Source organism: Alexandromys fortis, unplaced genomic scaffold (genome assembly GCF_014885135.2).
Source record: "Alexandromys fortis isolate MF-2015 unplaced genomic scaffold, M_Fortis_MF-2015_v1.1 scaffold_427, whole genome shotgun sequence".
NCBI classification, from domain to species: Eukaryota; Metazoa; Chordata; class Mammalia; order Rodentia; family Cricetidae; genus Alexandromys; species Alexandromys fortis.
This window is the reverse complement of record NW_026068298.1, coordinates 186,096-195,443: the sequence shown is the minus strand read 5'-3', so window position 1 is coordinate 195,443 and position 9,348 is coordinate 186,096.

The window sequence follows — 9,348 nt, the reverse complement described above, 5'->3', positions numbered from 1 at the left end:
CAACAACACAGACATAGCCCATAGCTCTATTTCTGATGAGCCCACCACAGAGACATGGTTATCTGACTTCTATGTGGACCACTATAAATTGGAAGGAGAGTGCTAGGACCCCTCTCATCATCTAGACTAAGGATGTCCTGTTACCAGTTCAGTTGCAATCTCCCAGAGAAACAAACAACCATTAGATACCATGGATTCTATATTTCCTCCAGTCATTCTTGATCCTAGCCCCAAAGAGATAAATTTGTGGTGCTGCCAAAGGCATATTTCTATGCCAACTGGGGATGTGAGTCCACCTGGTGGATCAACTGGTCATTCCCTATCACAGGGGATTTAATAATTGTTCAGCAAAACAGAGATATGAATAGAACAGACACCTGAACAACAACCTGATGACCTGTTGGTCATCAGCTTCCCTGAAACTGGAAAGAAGGCTAACTGGACCACTAGTGAGACTTGGGGTCTACAACTTTATCACTGGAACCACAACTCGGAACTGATATTCACCATCTACAGAACCCAGTAGCCTCTCATAGTTGTGATAGACCACAACCAGGTGATTAATCCTCCTGCACAAACATCCATGCCAAGCAGCCTGCACCTGACCCTTGCATAGGCCTTGAGGACACAGCTCAGTTCATCCACCCTGCAGTGACAAATAAATAAATAAATAAATAAACAAACACAGGCCAACTCAATCCAGATAGAAGACCCACTCCTAATGCTTCTTGAGAAGACATTCTTAGTCCTAAATGCCACCAATTTAACAGTCACCTGTTGGCTTTGTTATAATACAGACCCCCACCCCACACTTATTGTGAGAGGATTGTTGTCATGAGTACCTGTGCCCAGAACTCAGATTCTACCCAGTGCTTCTGGCAATCCAAAACACAGATGACTCTCTGGCAGATATTAGGCCAAGGCTTATGTATAGGGACAGTGTACCCTGAAGAATGAACATTTGTAATAAAAACTATAATGCTCCCCAGTTCCCAGGAATACATGATTCCCCATAATAACACCTGGTGGGCCTGCTTCACATGACTGATACCCTGTAACCATGCTGTGATCCTAAATGAGACTAAGGGCTTCTGCGTGATGGTATGACTGGTCCAAAGATTAACTTTCCACAAAGGAGGACTTATATAACAAATTGGAAGGGACCTCCACCAAGGTTATGAGAGAGCTTGTAACAGTCCTGATCCTAAGCATACTGCTTAAGGCTAGCATAATAGGGGTGGAGAGAAGGGCTGCCTCTCTATTTAACCAGAATCAGCATTATTCCAGCCTGCTCAAAGCCATTGATTTAGATATAGAGAGGTTAGAAAATCCCATCTAACCACCTCTAAGAGTCTTTGACATCTTTAGGAGAAGATGTAATGCAGAATAGATGAAGTCTAGACCTTATCTTTATCCAACAAAGAAGAGTATGTGCAGCGTTTGGGCAAAGAATGATGTTTCTATGTTGATAATTCAGAAAGAGTTGAAGATTCCATGTCCAAAATCAGAGAGGGGCTAGCCAAACACAAAGGATAATGCAAGGCCCACCAAGACTGGTTCAATTCCTGATTTATCACCTTGTTTCACTACCTTAATTTCTACCCAGCTGGGTCCACTCCTTATCCTGGTCATGTTACTCAATTTGGACTTTGTATGTTAAACAAGTTAGCACAGTTTATGAAAGAATGACTGGGAACCATCCAAATGACAGTGATATGGATTTATTATCTGGCTCTCCAATAAGAAATCATAGCATTTGAAAGAGCTCTATGATTGGAACTCCAAGGGATTAGTCAGAGTAAAGAAAGGGAGGACCTAGAAAAACTTACATGGCCTATAGACTCCAATTTGATAAAGGACCTCCATATTAAGACATCTGGTCACCAGGTGTTTAACTCAGTTGTAGAAAAAACAACCTACACAACTTGCTGCGGCAGTGAAATTTAAACAAAAGCCCTAGACATAGCCGATCAGAATACAGGGCAATGAACTTTACAAGGTCCAGATGTTCTTGCAGACATGTGCTTTCATGACAATATTATGACCAATTAATTTAAAAATCTCCTTGTCCAATACCCCTTCACCCAATCCTGAAGACATGCAACTAACTCCCTGTTTGTGGTTTTATATTTCTTTAAAAACTGAACCTCCTGAGTTCAGGACTGCATTCCCTCCATCTGCTGTGTCAGAGTGTTGGTTGGCAAACCAAGCATTGACTTGTCAATAAAGACTCTTGTGTATTTGCAATGGAAACCAGTTCCTTGGTGGTCTCATTGGGGTTCTTTCTTATGACATAACACAAACATCTATAATGCTGGTTCTTGGGATTCCAGCTCCCATTTCTAATGTTTGAAGGAATCTACAAGTAATATATTCATACATAAAATAAAATATATATGTATATGTGTGTGTTATTCAAGTGTATATTTTTTTAAAAATTAATAACTAAAATTCCTAGATGTTTCCTTAGAAATAAACAACTTTAACATTACCAAACTCCAAATCAAGCTGTACACTATTCCAAAAGATGATAAACAGCTGGAGATAACATTCAAAGTAAACACTAATGACTTATACTAATATGCCAACTTGAAAAACACAATAAAAATCTAAATAAAATAAATTACAAATAATAAAAGATAAACCAGTAAGAGCAAATAAATAAATAAATAAATAGCTATATAAAACCAAATTTCTAAAGACTTCATAAAAGTTCCATCAAATCTATACAGAAAACAATAAAAACTGTAAAGATGAATGCATAAATAAAATCTTATTATTTTAACATTGGCACAAAATTGATCAACCATGCAATAACTGAACAAACAGAATTCAGGATTAAAAATATTGATTAGTTTACATTAAGAGAAATAATATGAATGAATTTCAAAATGCACAGACTTGTAGCAAGCATAAATCAGCTCTAAAACTGACATATTTCTTGGGCCATAAAGCAATTCTAAACAAATATTAAGGTCATGAGGCAGGATACAAAATCATAGAAAATCCTGAGTCATTGACAAGAAAGAGGAGATTCTTACTCAGACGTCTAGGCTCAGACTTTTGCCAGCAAAGAAGCAAGAATTCCAGCATAACTAACTGCTTCAGCCCTTTTTTCTTCCCAGCTATAATCCTTGATTTTTCTAGGAATCTCACATGGCTGTCCATTTTCAGGGAAATGACACATTAAAAACCCTTTGTGAAAATTAAGTGGCATCTAGTTTTATCTTCTCAGATTGTAATTACATAAAATCCACTTTGAAGCCACCCTATGATCTTTCTTATGAAAATTTTAAATATTCTTTTCAACCTGAATAATTTTTTTCTCAATGTTTCTATTAATTCTTAAGTTTTCTCCTGAAGCATATGCAAACAAACACAGAGAACTGCAGCTAGATATTACACAGAGAATGAAAGACATGCTCATGCCTAAATGATATGGTTTCATCAAATTCCTCCCCTCAGGGCTGAGAGATATCTAAGAAAGAGGAGGTGAAATGAATGTAAAAGATGGAGGGGTTAGAGGGCACAAAGAAAACAAGGTTCTGTAAATCAATATAAAGCACATATGAATTCACAGAGAGAAAAGTGGAATGTACTGGGAATGCATGGTCTGTACAAAGTCCTTAGCACACACACACACACACACACACACACACACACACACACACACACACACATAATATTGTTTGGCCCATTAGCTCTAGCTTCTTATTGGCTAACTCTTTCATCTTAATATAAGCCATTTCCATTAAACTGTGTATTGTCATGTGGCTGTTGCTTATCTGGTAAAATTACCAGTGTCTGTCTCCAGTGGTAGCTCTATGGCTTCTTTCTGGCTCCCCTTTTCTTTCTCCCAGCATTGAGTTCAGTTTTTCTCTCTCTCCTAGCTCTGTTCCCCTATAGCTTGCTCTAGGCCCAAAGCAGTGCCTTTATTAACCAAAGATATTCATAGCATACAGAGAGAATCCCACATCATGCTTAAAGATGTTATCTTACACTACAATATCTGACCTTTAGCTTTTACAATATTTTTCTCTCTTCCATGAGACATAGTTACATGGATTATTTTTTAGATGTCCTGTATCAGCTAATAAAAAACCCATTTTGTGCAGACACTCAATCTTAATTTACAAAAAAAAAAAATCTCCCACAATTCTGACTCCTTGCCCTCTCCCCAGAATTGCAAAACTGTTATGAAATTATTGCCTGCTTGGTCTAGTTCCTGTATACTCCACTTATCAGTCTATACAGGGGAGTACACTTGCTTATTTACCTAGGAATGAGGTGGCACCTTACTTACCTGTAATTCCAAATGAATTGTGACCAGTAATTGTGAACCTGGGCCTTAGTTCCAAATCCAACTGCAGGAACTAAGAAGAGCTATAGGATAAAATACAAAATAAAATAAATTTCCAACTAAGTATAATTTAAATTGTGTTTTTTTGTCATTCCTGGTGTATTTGAACTCCATAGTAATACTAATTGGAGGAGGATATATAGCATGCATAAGAAAAACCCAGAGACAGATATTGGGATTCATGCTGAAGATCAAAAAAAGCAAAGCAACCAAGCACTTGAGAAACCTTTTGCCTCCATCTCGAATCTTCAGAATGAATGCATGAGATCCTGTCTTCACAATCCTCAGACTCCACTCTCCAATAAGTACTTGTCTCTTCCCCATTTATATTCCTCTCTCAGCCAAGCCATATCCTTCTCATCTACAACTCCCTAGTGCTGTGCTTAAAGATGTGTCACTCACAAACAGTGGAATTAAATGTGGGAACCACCACCACCTAGATCTGTTTCTTGATGGATGTTGTGTAGCTCAGGTTAGCCGTGAACTCCTTCTGTCTCCTGAGTCCTCAGATTAAAGGTGAATGCCACCACTCCTTGCCTTTAGTGACTTAATTGCATTCTGAACTTCAGACAAATTTATTTATTAAAATAAAATACAATATCACTGAAAGGGTAATCCACAGTCATAAATTCTCAATATTTTAATCAGTTGTGGCTCTCTGTAGGAGTCTTTATCTGTTTCTGTGTCAGATTGGCCTGGTTATACTTTCTCAAATAATAATTGGTATGGGAGTGCCCATCCCACTGGGGGTAATGCCATTCCTGTGCAGGGGTTTCTAGGTTGTATAAGAAAATTGAAAATAAGCCAGTAAAAACATTATTCTGCATTCTCTGCTTCAAGTCCTGCCTAAAACTTCTTACCTTGGCTTCTCTAGATGACACGCTATAATGTGTAAGATGAAATAACCCCATTCTTCCTCCAGGCTGCTTTTGACCAATATTTATCAATAAAATGAAAATTAAATTGGTACATTGGAAAAGGGATTTCTTAGTAGCCATTTGAGATGTAATGTAAATGCCACCAAAAGATTATCTGTGTATTTAAGGATAAATCTTTATAATATAGTTTTAAATTAGATTTATTTTTTAAAATGACAGTAGTAGTTTCTCATCTGGGATCTATCATTTCTCCAGTCACAGGTAGTTAGCTAGGTTTACATCATCAGCTATGACTTCCCTCTTATTGAACAAGCCTTAAGTTTAATTATGCAGATATTGGTTACCTCTAACATAAAAGTGACACAATTAAAGCCTTGGGATTTTCTGGCTGGGCTGGTCATTTTTGTGGTTCATAAGTTTATGAACAGGATATTGATTGTTTTTCTTCCTTGGAATCCTGAATAATACATTCTGAGACTATGGGAGTTTGTACTTTGTGAGGGGGCTTCCTGGTCAGTTCCAGCTTGATTTCCCCAATTTCTATGTTTGAAGTATATGATAGCAATAGAGTTTTACCTTCAAATTATGAAAAGGAACAAATGGTGACACTAACAGACTATATTGTTCTGAGAGTTTCTTTGAAGCCACTGAACAAACGAATCAAAGGGAGATTCACCATACCTGGCACTGGAGTTTTTGTTAATCTATTGCTTTTTAAGTAAGTATTATCAACCCCCATGTGACACATATATGCACACATGAAGCTTTTCTTTCTATTTTTCTAGTGGTCATGACCCATAGTATGCTGAGATTTGGAGTCCAGACCAATACAGCTCTCAGGCCTGGGGGCTGGGGGCTATGCTCCCAACTTAACAACAAAAACTANAATTCGAGGCAAGTTATTGATGTCTACTATTTAATCAGGAAAGTGTTTTTGTGTGTGTGTTCTTACAAATACAACTTTCTTGGAGTCAGATGGTGGAACTAGTCAATAGTTAAACACAGAGGTCTGGAGGTCTGTAAAGAGAGGAGACAGGAAGTGATAAGACATGGTGGAGTGAGTATGTAGGCAATTTTATTCAGAGGAATGGGAGAGGTAGTAAGAAAGTGTGGTTCTTACCCTGTTTATTTGATCTTTCAGGTTTTTTCCTCAATAGATGATTCCCGGTTTTTATTGGTAAGATTAATTAGATTTATGCTTCAGGTAAATGAGGAGAGACCAATCACTGGGTCCAATGTGACAGCTCAGTAGTTCAATTGATTTATCATATCACTAGACTGAGTATAATTACCAACAATATATTATATAGTTACATGTTAAAATGGAGGATTTTTTAATGCTTACATAACAAATAAATGGGGCAGTAGACTTAAATTTGGTTAAAGTATGTAGTACACTTGTATAACTATGGGACTCATCATTCTATGCTAATAAATATGCATCAAAAATGAATAAATCAATAAAGGAATATGTAAGGTGATATAAAATTAAGTATTTGTTCAATAATCTCTACATAAATTGTACTATATAAATATATGGGATCATTGTGTTTCAATCTAATTGAAAATTATAATATGATTCCTATGGTATTGCAGGGCATATTAAGAATCCTGCAGTAATACTGTGAAATAATTGGTCTAAAGGTGAAGTGTTCTTTTTTTGCCTAATAAGTACTCAAATTAGCACTCAGGTGTTTTGTTGCCAAATAACAACTATTTTCCAGAACAAAGGTTAATAATATTTATAGGCCTATATTAATATTAAACAGTCAATTTAGTAATATTCAGTGTCTTCATTCCAACAAAAAGAATTTACCAGATCTACAAACAAGCAGGAAATAACTTATAATGTGAAAATAAATCAATGAACTGAAATTGTCCAAGTAAATACACAGATGTTAGGATTAGCATAAAAAGGCATTAATACCAATATAATTTTATTTATGTAAGTGGAAAGTGTTAAACTGCAAAAATGACATGAAAATGTAACTTCCAAAGATGACACAAAGTTATTAGAAATTTTGAGACCAATTACAACTTTTTGTAGCACTTAAAATAAGAAGTTTGAAGAAAATTATTACCAATTATTTAAAAAAATAAATAAAAAAGATAAGTAAAATTCATTAGCTTGCTTCTGTTGCTGTGATAAACCAGTGAGAAAAAGGGGTTATTTCATATTACAGTTCCAGGTTCATCACTGAGGGAATTTAGTGCAGGAAAAGAGGAAGAAACCACAGAGAAAATTTGCTTACTTGCTTGCACACTTTTGCTTGATCATCTTGCTTTCTTAAACAAATCAAGACCACATGCCCAGGGGTATCACTTCCTACAGTGGGCTATGCCTTCCCCAAAACAATTACTGACTAAGAAAATGCTTCACAGACTTCCCTACAGCACAATTTTATGTAGAAAATTCTTCAGTTGAAGGTTTCTTTCTCCAAGACATCTAGTTTGTATCAAGTTGATAAAAAACTAACCTGCTCTAAAAGAAAATTACATAATATTGAAACTAAAAGTTAAGATTGGCTTAGCACTTAGGCTAAAGGTATAAATTTGTATAGTAAGTATTAAGGAATTAGTAGCAGAATTGACATATCATTAATTGGAGTAGAAAGTATAAAATGATAGATCCATTTTAAAAAATAATGTTTCAGTTGCCAAAAAAACTTGGTCATAAACTAGAGACATGTCTCAGAGGTTATGAACACAAAGTTCCAGCAGAACTGTCTATGATGTGCAGCACTTACTTGCTGGCTCTTATTCATTTGTCATTGCAACTTCAGGGTACTTGATCATTTTTTGGCCTCTGTGGACATCTGAAGAAAAAGTGGAATACATAAATTCACATAAGTATAAAAATATACACATAAATATAAATAAAATAAATCTTAAATATAAAAAATCCAAAGAAGTGCCTATCTTAACCCAAAATGACCAAATTTATAAGTAACAACAACAATAATAAAAGGTATATATGCGCAATTTTATCAAACTAATAAGTATGGCACAGCAAAATAGCATTAAGTTTTGTGCAGTTATTATTTTTAATCACTGGTAATCCCTGCAGTACTATTTTAGTGGGTTCTTAGTATTCTAATAGAAATAAGTGGTCTCCCTTTCTGCTAATGTATTCGAATAAATTTTATTATTTGTTTTCAAATATTTAAAACAGTTTATAACGTATCAAATATTTTCATAATTAAGTTGTATCAGGTTTTGTATTTGTACCTCCTCATTGTTGCTATTATTGCTAGGCCTCATTAGCTTTCTTATTCCCCAGGGAAAGGTGAGTGTGCTATCCACCCATTCTGTAGCCCCAACCTTAGGGCAATCAGACACGATAGTGAATCAAGTCAAAGCAGGCATTCAGTTTATTACCGTGAACATCAGCTTATATAGATTAAATGACACTGTATGATGTGGTGGTACCTCCAGCCAATGAGAGACAACCAAGCCCTCCCTCTGGCTGGAGGGGTGTCTACCTAGATTTTCATGTCTCATCCTCACTCAGTTCCCTCAAACTCGAGCCAGGCTTTTCTCTGTTCTACAGGACTTGATGTATAGGCCCTAAGATAATTTTGGCCCAACATCCCCCCCCCCTTTTGTTTTATATCCCATCCCCTACACCAGTCACCAAGCCAGAATAGCCCACCATGGAGAGAGTATGTGTCAGGACCACCCCTATCTGGAGTTTCGGCCTGGATACCCTAAAATTGAAGGCATATCCATGGGGTGAGATGTATAAAGCCTATCACAATGTAATCGAAGGGCCATGAGTTATACCTGTTGTATTTGTTTTTGAAGTGCTTGTTTCAGTCTTTGGAAAATACATGGGCTGTTGTGGTCTGGTGCAAGCCCAGACCATAAAATATTTCTCTGGACTAGCATGGAATCGCAGGAATAATTGAGACAACTCACATGCCTTTATTGGGAGAGAGATTTTCAGTGATCCCTCAAGAAATCCTGAGTTCATATCCTGAAAATTTCCCCTTGTTTATTCTCCACACAGCCTTTATACCAAAATGTAAACTGAGGGGGAAAATACCTTAGCATTCAGTTTCCTAGGTAACCAGGTGAATGGCTTTTAGTCACATTCACATCTACCTATGC